Here is an 18,383-nt window from a genome sequence, read left to right on the forward strand (position 1 = left end):
GCCCTGTCACCATGTTAATCTCCTATTCAATACTATTTTATTTCAGTCAAAAATTATGATATACAATAAATTGTACCCGATTTAAACCTGACCACCACTCTTGAATAATGGCCAGAGAGCTTTCACTCTTACTGCTGAACAGGAGCAGTTAGCCGAGCTCCTAGGCAGCTTGTCTGGGCTCAGACCTAAGGCTCAGGCATTACTTATGCTAATGTATGGGAATTTAGTAATTCAGACTGAAAGGAAGTCAGAGGAATGTGACTTTTATGGGTTTTTTTAATTTTATTATTTTTATTTAATTTATTTTATGTCACCTTTCCATTCCTGTAAAGAGGTAAAGCAGGTAGCGATTTAATGCCGTTTTTTTTTGAAAAATAGCTTGAATAAATACTGTTACATGCAAGTGCAGTCTTTTCATGCATATATGTAATCAACGATATTGTTTTCACGTCATTCAACAGTAGGACTCTTCTGAGTGGCTCTTTTAGACCCATCCTGCGATCTTATGTGTTTGTGTATGTGTACATATGGATGTATATATTGAGTACGGGATGCACCTGTGCCCTGTTAGCACAGACCTATGCATGTGTTCTGCACAACTTTAATACTTTTTTTTCTTTTGGTCCAGTAATGACAGCTTTAAACTCACATCTGACTATAAACACAGTCTTAAAAACGCCAACGGATCAGGAACTAAGAAAGGTAGATTTTACATGGCTTCAGATTTTGGACTGATTTATGCCCTAAACAACCAATTTATGGATAAGTCAGGGAAGGACTTCACTTCTGGAAAAGAAAGCCTGGAAAGAAAACTTTTCTTTGTTGTAAAATTGATGGTACTGAAATACATGAATATTGCCCATACCTGCATCATTCTTTTTGTATCGTATGTGTGTTATGCTCGTTAAGGAACCAAAGCTTGCGAGGCAAACAAAGTGATAGCTGTTTCGGTTATTGGAAGACTCCCCGGTAGAAGCAAAGGACTTTGTTTCTTAACCTCGTGCCGTGGCGTGCGCTTATGCTGCGAGCAAAGCAAAGCATCTTTCTACTTCAGGGAACTTAACTGCCTGTCAGGTAGTGTAAATGCTAACTCAGGGTTGGAGAAAGGCCTGATGGTTTTGGTTCTTTTATGTAGAAACACGGTGTTTTCTGAAGCACACCAGGCATGAGAACCTCTCACCTTTGCCGTGCAGCGCTACGTTTGTGGTTGCTATTGCCTTCTTTTCTGTAACAGCCTGCTCTATAAATATGAATGGGCTACATTAAAATATTGCATTTGAGTTCATAAGTAAAGATAATGCCATATAAAAGCTGTATAAAACAAAATCCACATGAAGACCTCTGTTTTAGATCTAGTCAGTGGAGAAAAATATCCATTTCCTATGGAGTAGTTCATCCCAATGCAGTATGTAAAAGAGATCAGAAGTAGAAGATAGAGGAGGAGTACCCCAAGCACAAAATATTACTTCAGCTATGCAAAACTTGTTACCCATAACCAGATAAAACAGGCTTAACTCATCTATCTTAATAAAGTTACTTTAATAATGATTTATGATCGGCTCTAGCAGACTGCATAACAGATGTCTCTTTTTTTCCATTTACTCTTTTTTTTCTAATTGTGGCACCTGATTTTTATAACTGTTATATACTACTTGCTTCAGGCTTCTGAAATAGCTTTTCCATTAATGGGATCTGATAAAGCCCTAAAAAAAAATTGCTCCAGTAACCATTAAGGACATATTCTGCTAAGACCATTCAAATGAAGGAAAAGACGGGTGCTTAGTGGAAGGGCTGCCTGAAGAGGAATCTGTTGCTAATATCCACACAGTACTTTATTGTATTTTTTTCATGATTAGGAGATATAATGTGGAATTCAGAGCACTTGGGGACCTCCTTAAGTTACACCACACCTCTTTGCTATTTTGAGTTCGCATAGCATTCATCTCAGTGTGAAGGTTTAATCACCTGTCCCATAGGGATGCTACCATATGCATGTGTCTCTGTAGTGGTTCACACAGAGTTTTGAAATCTGGAAAATTCATCTTCCACTTAACTGTATGCTTTAGCAGTCTAGTGTGACAATGAAAATAAGATATTGTGTGTGTGCAGGGAGATGGGACGTCAGGTTTCAGAATGTGGCTCAGTCTTAGAGATATTGCTGGCTGAGCAATGACCGAGCTTACTTTTATTTTTCTATAAAGGGATTGATTTTGGGTGCGTCCCATCAAACAAAAAATCAGTCCATGGTACAAGCAACTTAGCATGTTAAAACAGGTTTACTGATTTCTCAAAAAGGGAAGTTAATTTATTCATACAAGGGGCTACGAGAATCGTAGCAATGGAAACACAGAAGAAATGCAGCCCTGTGTATCTGGGCATTTATTCAATATTGTTGTTCTAACTAGTGTTATTGAGTATCATCTAAGAAAACCCTGCAGGAACGATCCTAAATGTGCTGGTATATCACTTATGGAAAGATGTTTTCTTGGTAGACATATAGTTCACGCTAAAGGGTATTTGAGAGATTTCCTAAGGCAGTGGGATACTATAGAAGAAAACTGATTGCCAGGAAAAATTAACTCTTCTTGAAATCCTATACATTATAGAGCTGTATGCCAGTGTTTAAACCTGCATTTTCACTTAGCACACTGGAGCTAACTAACCAGACAGCTGAATAGCTGGTTTGCCCTTGGCCATGCGCAGCTTGAGCACCCAGGCTGGACTGCTACTTAATGCCAAGTGAAACATTTTTTGCCTTTGACTGTGCCAAGCGCTATTTGCACCCACCAGCCCGGGGGGACAGTGGCACACCATTTGCCACTGTAGCAATGACCTCTGAGAGCGCGGGTTAAGTTGGATTCTGATGAAGTAAGCAATAATGAAACGTGATTTTACTGAGGTGTTACTCGTTTGCATCTAAAAATGCTCATAAAGTCAGTACCAAGAACATGTTTGCCCTGTGGACTCTAACTACTCTTAGAAATGTCTTTAGAGGGGTTTAAGCAGCATATAAAGAAGGTTAAATATATATATATATATGTATATATATAAACCCTACACAAAATTCTCATTTTGAGTAATGCAGGGAGGGAAATGCACATGTCCTTTGTGCCTCCCTGTACGGACACTGTACCCGGAGACCAGCAGCGAGGGGACTGCAGGCTGTTGACTTGCCCTGGCACTGAAAAACACAAACGCAACCATCACAATTCAGTGCATACCAAGCATGGGAGGACCTTCTTTTAAGGTATACAGATGTGTAACCATTTTTACAGATTCAAATCTTGATGGCAAAATGAAAGAAATCATGAAACTGGGAGAATTATAGATGTAAACCTTTTCTCAGCATGCCCTCCTTTACTTGGAAATGCAGAGGTTAAGAATTCGCATCTCTGGTCACTTTTTTGCCGTTCCAGTTGGGATTCTTTCTCTCAGTGTCATTATAATGTCATTTCTTCTGGAAGCTTTGTTACGGTTTCATGAGCCTGCCTATGGGCTTCAGAGGTTCCAATTACCTGTCAAAGTATGCACCAGCCTATGCCAACAAAACTTTAAAGAAGTCCATACAAGTATTAGTCACCAGCGTTCCTTATCAGAGCAAAATAAGCTCTCACATACACCTTTCCACAAGGATGCCAAGTCATTTTGTAAGGCATTCGCATCAACTGACCAGAGTCAACAGTAGTTTTCTTTCTCAGTAGGTGAATTAGTTGGTGCTAAGAGAAAAAAAAAATATAAAAGTTTAAGAATTAGTTTACTGGTTCCTAATATATTTGCTGGAGAGTCCCTTTGGGTCTCTTTCAATATCTCGTTTGGTGCAATACGCACTGTGCATTCATTTTGTGGCTTATCTGAGCATCCTGAACCCTTTTCCCATCTCTATTACAAATTTCCCTTCCTGTATAGCTTATAAAGAGGGGTCACTGGTTTTTTCCACCATGTCCAGTTGGTAACTATGATGTCAAGAAGTCTTCTACTGCCAAGTGTTCTCCTTCCTCTTGTAATACTCTACCACGGCCATGTGTGTATTTTGGAGCTCTTTATCGCCGTGCTCATGTTTTGTAGCTCCTTTGCTTTCTCAGAATTACAATCCTTCCAGTTTGTGGTATTTCTGTGCTATGCTTTAATGTAAACACTCAGTTCACACGCTGCTAAAATTTTATCTTCTCTTTGGAAGAGCTCTTCAGCACCCGCCAGTTGTTCTTTAGAACCAAATGAATTTCTTATTAATTTTCTGTGCTCAGAGTCCAGTTCCTCTTTGTTTAAGGCAAAGCCACGCAATGCAGTGAAGCTTCCTATTTGATTATCAGTTGAACCCTCCTACTTTTTGCACTTTTTCCCTTCAAAAATGTACTGAAGCTCTCTACTACTTTTTCTTTGTGTGAGTGTAGCTCACATCAAGTGTATAACCAGAAATAATATAGAAAAGATCTATAGCAGGTCTACATCTATTCCTTTTTCCTACTAATCTAAGTTTAGCGTTTGGACTCATTTTCTTACAACTTCTTGCATCGTTATTCAGAATACTTATCATGACTACAGACTTTCTGCCACAGCTTCACAAGTTTATCTTATCGTTTAATCTGTTACTTGTACTTATGATATGAAAACTGCTCAGAGATTGTATGACTGTCATTTGATTAGTTGTTAGATTATTAATAATTCATTCTGTTTGTGCACTTGAATGTCGGTGTCCGAGTTGCATAAATACCTCCAAAATTTTAAGAGCCTCAAAAATAACTGGTCCATAGGGAAGCTTTGTGAATGCTTTTTCCCAGCCTGTTATGTAGATATGTCAAATCAAATTGGGAACCCAAATTTCATCACTCAAGTTTGGAAATGGTTTGTATTAAAAATGTTTACATTGCTACTGAGGTAGAGGAGGAGCAGATCTACGGAGTGAGACAATGGGAGCTGAGGACACAATGTCACAAATGGTATGCACTTGGCAGGGGATTTACTCTGGTCCGCTTCCGAGTTCCGCTACGGAGTTTGCCAGACTATTAATGTACTCATCCGGATAAGTCTCTCGTTAAGACCCCCAGGCGTTACGTGGTGGGGCTGGGGCGCGGGGGAGGAGGGGATGCCCCGCCGCCTGGGGCCAGGGCAGAGGGGAGCGCCCGCGGGGCTGCGAGGCTCCCAAAGCCCTCTTACCCTGGGCAGCTGGCGCGAGGCTGGGGGCCCACCTTCAGCAGTAGTGGGTGTCCGTGGACTTGAGGGCTTTGGTGATACTTCGACTTGTTGCAGAGTTTCTGGGCAGGCATCGTCCCATGCAGCAACCCACAGCTGGGATTATTCTTGCCAAACCCACCCAAACAGGCACATGGCTGCTTGGGCTGAGCACAAGTGCTACGTGGGAGACAGCTGCACAGCCTCCTAAGAGATTATACTCTTCCCCCCCCCCTTTTTATTATTTTCTAACCTGCAGTAACTAAATAGTTTCATCTTCTCAGTGCTGTCTTGATAATGAGTAACTGAATAACCTACGCTGTTCTTGCCGTGTATGATGCTGCTCTCCTCGCCTCCCGCTGCACTGCGTGCACACCCACGTGTATACCTAAACCTACTGCAAAATTGTTACTCAAGATTCCCACCAGCCAAAAAGCCTTACAGCCGCTATTGCTAATGACCTTTGGATAGTAGTCAGTTTATCCTGATGGGTTGTGCTAATTAAAGTTTACATTTTGTTTCTCAGAGGGAAAAAATGAATACATTTTATATTAAAGATACAAATTAAACGACATGCCAAGTGTTACCTCCTGTCATAAAGTGTAAGTGTGCACATTCAGCAGTTTTTCCATGCCTGTATTGGAATGTCTTCACCTAAGGCAAATTGTTTCCACATACATCTATGTCAGTTTTACATTCATTCAGCCAGAGAAGTTTAGGTAATGAATTTTACAATATGTAGGTGAAAGGTAATACCTAAAATATCTGGAGCAAATTATTTTTTTAAGACACACTGATGTGAATCTGGACTTACCGTAATGTCCTAAACATCCATCGTATATAAATATTGTAATTAATTGTATTTATAAGTAGCCAAAACTTACTCCAGCTTTTCCTATTCTTTCTCTTGAAACAGCAGTGTTCATAAATATGGTTAAAATTCCACAGATTAGATTTTTTTTTTTTTCCTCCCCCAAAGCATGGATTTCCCTTCTTCGTTTTATGAAGAGTTTAGAACCAGATATTTTTCCTTTCAGCTTACCAAGGGATTAATAAGATAAAACTTGGCAAGGAAATTGCCGTCTGCAAGCTGGAGTGAATATTACTTGATGTAATCCAGATATAACAGTTCCTTGTGCAAGCTGTACCTTTTACAGCATAAAGAACATAGGAATGGTTTAGTGGCCTGTGCAAATAAAGAGGAAGCAACTTTAATTTGTAGGCATGAAGGAGAGAGTTTTTTCTTCCCCTGCTTTAGGCAAGGTATATTTAACACTGAGAAAATAGGATTAAAAATAGTTCCAGTTTGGAAAAAAAAAAATCTACTTGAAAGAATATAAAATTTGGGGGTTGGGTTTTTTTGTTGGTTTTTTTTTTTTTTTGCTCATGCGTTCCAAATTTATGTTTGCTCTGCACTCATGTGATTCAAATCTCAGTGGCTGCCATGCCTTTTTGAATGAAAATGAAGTTAGCAGTTTTGGACTATGCCTGCAGTGAAAGCACAGCGGTAGCAGCCGAAACCTAGAGGTAGATGAGATCTAGAAGGATCCGCCACATCCCTTGCTTATAGGTACTCCTGAGAGGGGAGTGGGGGGGAAGCTGTCACCGTGCTTTATATCAAAATGTTGTCAGCATGAAGTGTGAGTTCAGAGCACACGTTTGAGCTGCGTCGGCTTTTGTTTCCCTGGAAATGCAGTCCTAAAATGAAGGCAGCGCTGCCTTGCACACAGGCTGATGCTGTGTAATGTATGTCCTTGTAGCCCCAAATATAGATGTCCTTGTAGCCCCAAACGCTTCCTCAGCTGGGGTCTGCAAGAGTTTTGCCTATTATACTGTTGTTAATCTACAATCTTTTTAATCTAAACTTTGAGGGATTTTCCCTATACGTATTAAATCACCGTTCTGAGGCTGCTGCTTCTTTTTTTTTTTTTTTGCATATACTGATGTATCTGTACTTTCCTGTTTATACAGCAATGATGTGCATGATCATTTGATTTTGATGCAAGGAGCGCAAGCCCTTTTTTATATATCATTCATTTGTACAAGCCAATATCTGCAAAATGTCTTTCTTCGTCCTCGAGTGGGGGGGAAATGGATCAGATACTTAGCTCTGGATAAAGCCTAGTTTTTCCATTTTTCTGGTGCTTAGCATTCATTAATACGGGTGCATAAATTCATCTCATCGCAGCAAACTGCTTATCTCGGAGTGCCTGAGCAGTGGATATGAACCACTATAAAATGCAGTTGTGATCTCGCCTCCAAAAGTTGACGTTAAATCCCTGTCTCCAAACTGAAGATGTGACCCTGTGTAGAACTGGTTTGATGCCTTTCCACGAGCGCGTTGCTCTAATGCCTTTGAACAGAAGCTGCCAGCCGGGTGTTTTACGAATAGAAACCAATTCTCTGAAATGCACTAGCTTGCTTGCCCAGCTAAGGACAATCTCCTTCATTCATGTGCACGACATAAATTAAAAAAAAAGAGCAGCAGAAGGTAGTAAAATCAGCCAGAGGGAAAAAAAAAAAAAAGAGGAGGCATGTTCCAGTTCTATCACTTAATAAAGCACAGAGATCCAAAAATGAAGAAAAGGGGTACACAAGGTTTTTTACAGGCCTTGGAGAATTTTGCTGTAATTTGCCAACAGATTTTGTAGGTTTATGTTCACAAACACTCATCTGTTCACCAAAACACGTATGCGCTTTGGCAATGGGTACATCACATGATATGCACCTTCTGCTGAGGTTTTTGGGTGCTGGCTTTAATAACCGTTAACAGCAGCCACATATAATGCTACCTGCTGCACTGCCTAAAAATTATAGACGTTATGGTATACCATTATATACTTTAGTAACTTTTTTCCTACAAATAAGTCAAATATAAGCTTAATGTTTTAATAAAACAAACAAAAAACAGTCCTTGATTACACTCTTAGAGAAATAAATGGGACCATATTATTTAAGATCAAGCCCATAGACAACAGAACTTTATAGGGATGTCATTCTTTGCCAAATACTAGAAGTTACTTTGAAATGTCTCTAGTTTTCATTGATTATTATATGCTACACATTACTGAAACTCACAGTACATAATTTCTTGATATCTCTTCCATTAAATGCTACAGTAAAAAACATACTTCTTAAATTATACTTTCTGTCCTTTCACTGATCTGTTAAAATGTTAACGTGTTTAACAGGATGAAACATAGATTGTTTTTTATACATATGTAAAAAAAGGTAATATAGTATATCTAGTATAAAAACTATTATAGTATATATACTATTTTATATATATATAGTGTATATATTGTAGTGTATGTGTGTGTATATATATATAGAGAGAGAGTTATTCCAAAAACTGAGTTTTGAGAGACAATGGGATCTTTTCTGTAGATGTTTTTAACCATTTAACCATTTCCAAACTTTATAGTCTGGAAATGTCTTGAAGAGGACATCAGGAGGAGATATATTTTATTAAATTCTCTAGGCTTTTTCTGGCACTTATTTGAACTATTAAGATTTTTTTTTTTTTTTAAGGAAAAACAGTAGCATCGATTTTGGGCTAAACTTCCTCCAAATGCTATGTATAGTTGCAAATTCAGCAAAGTATATTAGCACATGTCCGTGCCTATTTCCAACGCCATTTCAACCAGTGTTTCACTTGGACCCCGTATATTCCTTATGCAATTAGTATACGCCGGCACCGCGGAGTCGCACACATTCTTGCATCCGTTTTGCCCTAACTATCCCTCTCCAAAAGGGAGTGCTCCACAACACTGAACTGAACAGTAATTCTTATGGCCCCAGCATGAAGAAGGAGGAAAAAAACCCATTCCTAGCAGCATAGGGGCCTAACTTTCCATCTCAGTGTCAGAGGGAGTGCTCTCCTATGTAAAATTAAAATGCATCTGTCTTGGTAATGTGTTTCAAATGCAGTTGTATTGCAAGTTTTTTGCAGCGGGGTATACCTGCAAAGTTAAGCAGAAAGACGCTGCTTACCTGAATGCATTCTGCAGTCATTACGCCTCGCAATTCTTTCAAGCGGCCGCCTTTCCTCCTAAAGTATTTGCCTCTGTTGAGTGTGGCTGTTTTCTTTCTTTGGCACTTATGCTTGGTACTTGATTTATTCATTGTTGTTATTATTTGCAAAAGTAGCCTCTTAAATTTTATCATCATTGTCATCATAAGCAAAACAAAACATATACGTTTCCGTAACTTAAAACTGCTATGCTTAATGCTAATTTTTCACTCATTGTTTGTTTAGGGATTTTTTTGGCATTTTGCATGCTCAGGCCTTTTTTAGTGAGTGGGATGATAAACGTCCTGCGCATTCGGGACAGTGACCAGCTGAAAGCAATTTGGCAGCAACCGCATAGTTGTGACTCCAGCTTAAAAACCCTACCAGAACTCTTTCTCACCCTTCGGTTATGTTTCTTTAAACAATGCAGCACAAATAAGAGGACTTGTAGTCACATCTGGCACGATGGGCAGTTGTCGCTGAGCCTTTAACGCTGGCACCGTTAGAGGCACGTCAGCGACCGTGGCTATAATGTGACCCTGAAAGGCCTTCCATGGCAGAGGGAAATGGATGCAGGCTGAAACCGCTGTGTTATTCTGAATCTGTATTTTCATTTAGTTATTTTTGCTGTAATAAATAGGGAAAATTTTTAGTGGTGGAGAACTTCACAGGTCCAACAGCAATGAAATCAAAGGTAATGTCTTAAACTACTCACGCAAAGCTCAGGAACACATTTTGCCAAGACTGTGAGGCTGTTTGTGTCATTAGAAAAATTACAATTGTGTAACTGAAGGAGGATAATTGCACGTATAAATTTGCTTATATATGTGAAAAGTGGTTTGTGTTCATAGTTATAACTGTTCCTCAGGCATAAAGCTCCACGTGCTCTTTCATGCTGAAATGGCTTTACAAGCTGAGGTTTTTGCCATACTGATGCAAATTTTGTGAAGAATAATTAAAAATATATAAATATCCATTTTATTTTCATTTAATAAATTATCTTCTCTTCCCTTTTTATGAGATTATATTGCCATATGTAGTACAGGGTATTTTTAATGGAGTGACAAGTGTAAGAGTTCATCACGCATTAGCACGAGTAAGATAACTGTCTTCCTACTTGTATCAGGGGTGCTGAGGGTGATCAGAGCTTTACAGGAGCAGGCCTATGTGGAACCAAAACCTGCCTTTTTGTGCCTCCTTGTGTCACTTGAAAGAAATCTAGCCGGCGTCAGAGAGAAGAGGTGATATTCATTTGGTTTGTATACACGAAAAATTTGATTTTGTCCTCCTGAACTGAAAAACTTGTGTTGGTTAAACCTCTCCTGCCTTCCCTCCTACCCAAACATGTAAAGCAGTATGAGCTGAAAGGAAGGACACTGCAGTCCAATGAATTCCTTTAGTGAGTTTAATGAGCTTTGAATTAGGTCCTGTGGCAATCATAATGCGAATGGCAACAGATCTTTTGGGATGCTCAGTGTTTGGTAACAAAAATGCACTTCACTTTGCGGTCAAAACACCAGACTCTAAACCGGTCTGCAACCTGGTTTGAATAATTTGGTAATTTTTCAGATACTTATTTATTCAAAAACGATACTTAAGTGCATGTGCCTACGGGGATTATATAAAAAAAGCTATGTCTACGTTAGCAAGTAATACGGTGCAATGGAAGAGCAGACTGAGGTGGTCAGTGGAAAGGCTCCTAGACCTACACCATCAGCAATTTGTGTGCCAAGGCTTGCGCTGTTGCTCCTAACTAAAATGCTACTGCAGGCACAACCATGACAGAATTTTAATTGGATCCCCTTTAGAAAGAAATGAAAAGGGTTTTATTTCAGAAGCACTTCTGTCTTCCTTTTTTATTTGATAGAGCGCTCTTCACAAATGAAAGGAGCCAACTTAATTTATATTATTTATTTTAATTTTATATTATTTACAAAGAAACTGAGCATCTTGAGGCTGGAATTGAATTTCTTTCAGGGTGGAAATGCCTAGTACGTTGTGGGTCTAACAGGAAACTAATAACAAAAAGTATTGATGATGATGGGAGAAATGTCCCCAGATGGTGCATGCATCGTTCTGCTCCCAGAGGTCACTTAGCTGGAACAGAGGTAACAGAAAAAGCAAAACCAGATGTTTTCTATAATGATTAAAAATCTCTGCTACTCTCCACTTCTTCATGCATGCTCTCACGATTACATTTCTTCTTAAAATCTCTGATACTAACGCTTTTATGGGGACTGTATTAGCCTTCCCAATTATCACTTTTCTCTCCTTTGCTTCAATCTGTTAAAAATTACCACCAATTACATCTCCCTCCCTGCTACGCACACCGTGCCCCATGCCTCTGCAAAATTCTGCTTTATTAATGTGCAAATTTAAACTCATCATTTTCCTGTCAGCTTAGTAAGACTGGTTTCTCACCCTCAAGCCTTTGATAGGTTTCTCAGCTGTGCCATTACAATAAGCATGACACAAATGGCTCTAAACCACCTCTTGCTTTCCCTGTCTTTGGGACCGCAGCAGTTAGTTTTGGACGTAGGTGTTTGCTTGGCGTACCGCAGGCACAGCTTTCCTCAGGCTCCTTGTACGATCGGAGGTCAGCAGGATCGTTTGTGGCCTCGTTTCATAGATCTGTGTTTTCCTACCTTTAAAATGGAGTACTTTGCTGGAAGTTATCAGGATGCACGGATTAAAGATACGCTCCAGTGCTGCGTGCCCAGGAGCCGAGTAAGTGCGTAAGTCTGGAGCAGCCCTTGGCTGCTCCGGGTTGTGTTGAGCGTCACTTCTGCAGCTGCCTCTGCCTCTCTGCCGCGTACTGGGTCTCCAGTCCGGAGCAGAAGCGGCCAGGCCAGTGGTATAGAAAGATATGGCACTTATTCTGCAGCACCCAGCAGAGCTTCAGCTGCTGTTTCACCGCAGATCAGTGCCAAAGGGACAGAGCAGGATCGGGCATCGTCACCTCCTCGTACCACGGCTCAGGCAGAGTGGTACTGCAGTCTCTGGACACAGAACATGCTCTGGTCTTATTATTTTTAATTTAGAATCCTTAGCATCTTTCATGGGAGAATAAGGATTTCCCTTTGTCTTCTTTTGAAGCCTTCACTTTAAAGCATTTTTTGCCCAAGAGCAGCCTCAGACAAACCAGAGGAATGTGCTCTGTGAAGCCCAGCAGTTGCCCAACGAGTTGCCACCGCACAGCAATAACGAGACCTCAAGTTCAGAAACTTAGAAGTGAGTGTTTCCAGTTGCGGAATATTGCAGTCCTGGCACTTGGCCACCAGCCCGTGCTCGGGCTGTTTTAATTTGTGCTGAACGTCAAAAGAATATGAGGATGTTTATTCCATTTTTTTTTCTGAGTGAGCAAGTCCTGCCTGTGGGGCTGCATTGAGGTTAAGTACAGCTTTACTTTTTATTCTATAATTAGCGGAGAAGGGCTCTGGTAATAAAAGGGGGGAAAGAAGAAAGGACTGAGCAGCGCAGTGTTCACATGGATTAGAGGTTTACTTTGGCGAAGTTCACGAGCATGACGTGTACTTGCATCACAGGTGTTTTCCCAAAGCATCTCGGCTGCCTAGACAAGATGTAATGGCAGCAACTCATCCATGTGCTCCCTCCTGCTGGAGTAGGGCCAACATTCTGCTTAACCACAAAATAACTCATTCAGGGAAAAAAAAAAAAAAAAAAAAAGAAAAGGAAAAAAGGGAAAAAAACCATGCTGCACTCTCAATTGTTTTCAATTACAAAAGTAATTCTTGGGGCCAGGATTATTCTGATTTAGTCTGTCAGAGTTCATTCCGTCATCACAGAAAACATAATCCTGAAGCTCAAGTCCAAGGCAGAGGGAGAAGATCCAGGGTCTGCTCTGCGCTTTGAGCCAGTCGCTTTTATCTTTAGCTTCTCCCTTGCAGAACAACAGCTGAGCTCCTGCCTCTCTCGTCCTGTTTCCATCAGATCTGCTGGGACCGTAACCCCCTGGGCCAGGGGACGTCTTTGACGAAGGCTGCTCCTGGCCGGTGTTCATATTGTTTGGGTCTGTGGATCTTCTGTGGTCCTACAGCAATCAGAGACAGAAATATTAACAAACCACGTGTAAAACTGAGGACAGTAATGGGAACTCTTGTTGAGGTTCATCATGTTGCTATAAATGTCTCTCAAATCCTTGAACGCAAATCTGTATGGAAACTTGCATTATGCTGGGAATGCTATCTCTGATCTGTAGAAGAAATGTCAATGTACTGAGATAGTGCAGTGTAACAAGTTTGCCATATTTTAGCTGAAACAAGCACTTTTTAATTTGCTTGTTGCTCTGGAAGCTGGAAACAAAGCCAAACACTCTCCCTTGCTGTTGAATGGGACCATTTGTAAATGCCTGACACATTAGTGACTGTTTTCTGAATCTATTCCAGAAATTACATCAATCGACAGTACATGCTTATGCGTGAGAGTTTAATGTGATTAGCGCTGGTGAGCTGGTTTAGTGATGATGGCACAGTTTATCAATTATTTGCAACTCATAATCTGATGTTGAAACAATCTCGCATGAGTATCGGCGTGGTTATTTTCTGTGAAATTTTCACAGCTCAATATCTTTAATTAATACGTGTTTACTGCCAAGCGAGAGATGGTTTGGGGCATAACCTTTTATGAAACAATGCAGGAAGACACAACAGCTGTTAATAACCGAGACTGACGGACAGAAGGCTTTTGTAGAAAGTCAATATTAATATTTTCAAGGGTTTGGATTTTTTTTAATTATTATTATTATGCTGCGATCCTCAAAGAGGATATTAGACAATGAAAATGAATTACCATCACCATCTTTACTGCTTAGTATGCGTTCATGTATAATAAACTCATCCAAATCGTATAGAGAGCAAAGGCGTGATTTAGCAGACGTTTACTTAACACAAGAGTCCATGGCAATTTATACAGGGGCCGATGGGAAGTTGCTGACATTAGGTGAAAGTTTTGATTTGCCCCATAGAAGCTCTGTTGTTGCAGGTTGGCTACAAAATGCAAACTCTGGCAGCAGCTATGTGCCGCATCCTGTAAAGGGTCAAGGAGACCTTTGTCGGGGATAGTTATGCCGAGCTGCGCTTCCCAGGGCTCTCCCGCCACAGCAGAGCTGGGATGAATCCAGCCAGGTAACACCAGCAGATCTTGACCATGCTCTGTGGTCTATAAAAAGTCATTGGGAGTTCCCATCCTCTGTTTTTAACGAACTTAGAAATCTGTACAATTAACTACGACCTGAAACTGCAAATATAGGCGACATTTGACCCTGAGAAGTTGCTCTGCTGGCTTCAGGGGGATGGTTTCATTAGGAAAGATGATAGCAGTGCACATGCTTTTGTTATTAGGACCTTTAGCCTTTAATGAATAATGTATGGCAGCCCTGTAGTGATATTAAATTTCATGTCATTACTTGTTTGATGCATTACGGATAACACATAATTGCAGTGTCAAGGGGAAACAGTGGTTTGATATTAGTTTCAGCCCTTTGAATTCTGCCTTGCGACCCTAAAAAAGTGAGGTTTATTTGTAAACGGGAGAATAAAAGACTAAAAAATCCTTCGCTTACATGTTACCATAATGTTTTGTACGTTCCTTCGGAACTAGCAGTTAGGTCAGTAACTTTGCTATGCCATACCTTACAGACCTTGAATGGTGCTGGTAGAAGGGCTGCTTGTGCAAGAGGAGTTTGAAGAAGGGTACATTCAAAAGAAAGGGGTATCTAGGGCTGATCAGGCAGCACAACTTTGTCTTGAAAGATAAAAGGAAAAGAAAGGATGGCACATAAGCACGTGTTTCACTTCAAAGTGACAAAGAGCAGCAACTCTGTACCAGGAAACTGTAATAAATTCTCCTGCAATATTACAGAGTGTCAGTCAAAAGCATCGAGCATCTAGGAGGACAAGGCAGCTGTGGGAGCTCTTCTCACTAGACATGAAACAACTGAAGAGCTGGCAACAGAAGGTCTATGTGCAGTCATCAGCTTAGCTGCTGCTGGGGAAATATCCTCTATGCTTTGGCATCTGGCCCCCGAGGTTGCTGGCCAAGTGTAAGACAATTTACCACTGGAGTGAGGCTGTTTGCCAGATGGATAAGCCCCTCCAAACTGAGCTCAGACTTTCTGACGACTCCCACTTCTGCCTGTGCTTAGCTAAGAGCTGTGGCTGGGACCTGGGCAAAGGACCCGTTAACGGGAAATGGAATATGGAGGGTGTAGTTGGTACCCAGGGAGAAGCATGCAATGCCCGAGCATCCGCTCAGCCTGACTGCTATGCAGATTTGCGACACAGTACGTGCAGCACCTGCGATGCCTTCTCTACTCCTACGTACTTAACCCCAAACTAATTGCTGTCTAATCTGCAAGGGTATTGAAGCCACAATATATTCTCTATAATATTGGGAATGATACATTATTCTCATGTAGGGTTAATACAATATCATGCGTGCACATATACGTGTACATACATGTCCATATATATATAATTTGGGGGATTACTACATGTTTCACGACGACTTGTTAGGATCATTTTGCAGAACAAGGAGGAAAGGGAAAATAAAAGCAATCTCCCTCCCTTTTAAAAAAAGTGCTTTGGAATCAGACACATAATCATACCCTTTACTTTTAAAGCTCTATCTTGTTTGAAAGAAGCATGCAAAACCAACTGCATAATACTCATTTTTTTCTTTCCAGAAGGGAGAGTTGACACTCCTGGGATTTCAGCCTGTGGTAAGGCTGTTATAACCCTGAGGCTTAAATCACAAAGCCACTAATATGCTTCGATCTGCTATGCAGCTTTATTGTCCCCATGGATGGCTATCAGTTTGCAACCGCGAATTAACATGATACGGCTGCTTCTGTTATTCCTGTCATTTATGTATGGCCTCTTTTGTTATTCCTGTCATTTATGTATGGCCTCTTTTGTTATTCCTGTCATTTGTTAAAGCAGCAGGTATTGCTCTCCGTGTCAGGAGCTAGGATTTGCATCTGGGCACGCATTTTAATTCTAAGCACTCCTAGAAGCTTGCAAAGCATGCTTCTGTAACCCTGCTAATTTCGTAACGTGCCTCAAGTGGTATCTCTCCTACATTATTGTATACTGCAGGCTTGTAATAGAAACATGCTCATGGTTGTTGCTGCCAGTACCCGTCTTTCTCGAGAGAAGGAAGGGACAGATTTGAGGACGTGAGCTGTTGAGGAGGAGCGGTTCTCCCCCTCCCCTGGAAACAGCTGGAGAGGGAACGTCCCTGTCCCGGAGTCCAGGGCTGACATCGCTTCAGTGCCAGCTCACCGGCACTTTCCTTTTTTCTGCCAGACGCTCCTTTTCTGGCACCGATCTGTCGGGTGAGGGACAACGGGCTGAGACCAGGAATAAAGCTTCATTTCTTTGCTTCTGGCTGATGGCTGAACTGGATCACTGGTGCTCTGAGCGCAGTTTAAACAGGTGAACAAGCATTTTGGTACTCAACGCTCCCATTTTGCCTTGAGCTGCAAGTTTTCACAGTTCATGTGTAATTAACTTGCTTCAGAACAAGAAGTCTCAAGTGAAACTGATTTTAATGGGAGGTAAACTTGCAACATGCGTTGAGATTTCTGTGCATCCGGGCTCTGAGGTTATTCTGTCGTCATGAGGAATAAATTACCTCTAAAGGCTAACAGCAAATTCGGGGTTCTGCTGGCTTATTTCTTTTAATATTCAAAATAGAGAGAAGTGCTAGAGATTTAGGGTTTTTAAATTGTACTTGTCCTTGGCTGTAATGGAAAGCAAATACCCCTCAACCCGATACCGAAAGCTATGGAACCAAGGGGGGTTGTCCAGGCTTTATACACGAAGCACTCAATCTGTAACTGCAGGAGAAATCAAGGCATATATCTGCACTTCTGTTTTTAGGATAAAAACCTAATATTCTGGAACCTTATCTTGACGTACCTACACGCTATTATTTTGATTCTTTTGTAAGGAATTGAGGACCTGGGTGCAAGTAAAATTTGAGCAAAGTATTAAATTGGTCTGTATCCTTACCCAATTAGATGTTTAAAGAAGGCAACAGACCTCACGCCAGGCATTTGGTCTTCTCCAAATACTGCAGAGTTATGCAACAGAAGGAAATAATCTCTTAAGGTTGAAGCCTGATGGAGAGGAACAAAAGAAAAAAATTAAAAGTAAAGCTTTTCCATCTGATTCCTTTAAAACAAACTGTGAAATGTCATTGCTCTCACCACCAGTCACAGTCTTCTTCTAAAGCTCTTATAGGTTGAACTAAGTTATTTTAAGTAAGAATTTAGATTTGGCAGATAATACTAAACTACAATGGCATAGAGAAGGCCCTCAGCAACGTTGGCGTTTCACGCCTACTTCTGCACCTGACTACCACAACCGACACCGCTTAGAAATGGCAACACAGAGAAGTTTAGCTTCCTAACTATTCTGCGGTAAAGTATAATAATTTAAAAATACAAATAGAGCTGTTCTTTGGGGTTTGGGTTGGGTTCTTTTGCATGAACATAAACCAAAAACTATCCAACGTATTACCATAGCTAAAGAGAAACAGCAGAGAGGAAACATTGCACCAAATTCTGTCTTCTAACCAGTGTCAGGAGTGCAATAAATATGGCAAAGTAAGTGGGATCTGTGAAAACAAAGTCAATCTTCCTTGCAGCCACCATAAAAAGCTCTCAAAGGGTGATGAAATCAATTAAGAATAAAGAGTATCCCTTGGCAACTTCAACTGTAGAGCCAAAAAGTTGTAACTCACTACTGTTACTGCAAAGTTTTTAGCCATACAGCTACCACGGACTTAGACAAGACCCGTCACGTAAGCACCACCTGAAGTGCCTATTGCGTAATTTAACCCAAGATATTGGACCACAAATAAAACTATCCACAGGTCAGACTACACTGGGACTCCGTGGGGAGTTAGCAATGCTGTAGGTCTTGCTGCGAGACCAGAGTTTACAGGGACACAGGGACAGCCTTTTCCTCAGAGCCTTTGAAGCAAACGCAGCTGCTGTTGCAAAGGAGTGGAGAGGACATAAAAAGTGAGACACCAGAGACATTTAGGCCCTGCTGAATATGTCTCGCGTGCAGCTTTGTGTCACAAGGCATCAATGAACAGAAGCACCAGCTGTATTTTAGTGCTGACTGCGCAGTCGATCAGAAGAGCCCACGTGCTGCCAGGGTAGCACAGCCCG

The sequence above is a fragment of the Mycteria americana genome, chromosome 5 (genome assembly GCF_035582795.1).
Source record: "Mycteria americana isolate JAX WOST 10 ecotype Jacksonville Zoo and Gardens chromosome 5, USCA_MyAme_1.0, whole genome shotgun sequence".
NCBI classification, from domain to species: domain Eukaryota; kingdom Metazoa; phylum Chordata; class Aves; order Ciconiiformes; family Ciconiidae; genus Mycteria; species Mycteria americana.